The sequence below is a fragment of the Cebus imitator genome, unplaced genomic scaffold (assembly GCF_001604975.1).
Source record: "Cebus imitator isolate Cc_AM_T3 unplaced genomic scaffold, Cebus_imitator-1.0 Scaffold68, whole genome shotgun sequence".
Classification (NCBI taxonomy): domain Eukaryota; kingdom Metazoa; phylum Chordata; class Mammalia; order Primates; family Cebidae; genus Cebus; species Cebus imitator.
Genome location: NW_016107383.1, coordinates 11,452,991 through 11,454,372, shown reverse-complemented (window position 1 = coordinate 11,454,372; position 1,382 = coordinate 11,452,991). Strand labels below are relative to the sequence as shown.

Below are 1,382 nucleotides of genomic sequence, written 5' to 3'. Positions count from 1 at the left end.
TCGTCCCCACTACTCGGGAGGCTGAGACGGAAGACTCGCTACAGCCCAGGTCATTGAGGCTGGTTCTCCCCGTCTCTACTAAAAATACAAAAATTAGCCTGGCATAGTGGCAGTCAGCTGTAACGGCAGCAACTTGGAAGAATGAGGCAGGAGAATCGCTTGAACCCAGGAGGCAGAGGTTGCAGTGACTCCATCTCAAAAAAAAAAAAAAAAAAAAAAAAAAAAAAAAAGGTTAAGATGGCAAATTTTACATCTTGCATATTTTTTACCAGAATTTTTTTTAAAAAGACCAAGGAGTCTGCAGCCATACCACCCTGAACGCGCCAATCTCTTCTGATCTCAGAAGCTAAGTAGGGTCGGGCCTGGTTAGTACTTAGATGGGAGACCACTTGGGAATACCAGGTGCTGTAGGCTTTAAAAAAAAAAAAAAGAAAGAAAGAAAAATAAAAGGACCAAGGAAAGTTACTTATGCAGCTGGGAAGAGAAAGAGCCATAACTTGAGAATCTGAGTGCAGTGTTCTTTCTCTAATACGCCATGGCTTCTCACCACGTCTGCCTCCATCTCTGTATTAACTTCACCCACGGTCACCCCACCAGCTGAGTGTGGAATATCTCCCCTCCCCAGCCCTAATCCTGCTCAGTGGCTAGAATATAGCGTTCTTTGTCATTGAATCACTCATTCATTCATTCAACAAACATGATCGAAACACCTATTACATATCAGATACTCCCACTCTAGGTGTCAGCCACAGAGTCCAGTCCCTGCTCTCCAAGTACTCTCAGGCTAGCAGCAATTTCAGTGTGCAAAGCATTGGGAAATAAAGATGAGCAGGAATCTTCAGGCACATGGAGGAGGAGGGCCTGAACTCTGCCTGGAGATATCAGGGAAGGCTTCAAGATGGAGAGGACGTTTGATCAGAGACTTGGCGCACAAGTAGGAATTTTCCAGGAGGAAAAGGAGAATATATTCGATGTAGAGGGAACAGGGCGTACAAAGGCATGGAGAAAAGAACGAACAGATGGTCAAGGTATCCCGAGTTATCAAAGTTAGGCCCAGTATTTGGGAAGTTTACAGAGATCACATCATGAGGAACACAGTACGCCAAGCTAAAGAGCCTAACTTTCTTCTTATGGGCAACGGGGTATCATTATCAGATCTAGCAAGGGAGCAACACAATCAGATTTGCATTTTAGAAGGTAGAGAATAGCTCATAAGGAGAAGTGCAATGACAAGAATATTGATAAAGCCCAGGCAAGACTTAAGGAAAGCCTGAGCCAGGGAAAGGTGTGGGGGATGCAGATGAAAAGCAGAAACCATTTAGAGACCTCTCCTATGGGATTCATCTCTGTTCTCTCGCCTCTCATTTTTGTTCCCACAGAAC

General features: G+C 44.6%; 1 pseudogene; it reads left to right on the top strand.

Annotated features, from left to right (window-relative positions):
• Window positions 1-296: 296 nt before the first annotated feature.
• On the top strand, window positions 297-414 carry LOC119471654 (annotated as a pseudogene).
• Window positions 415-1,382: the final 968 nt, after the last annotated feature.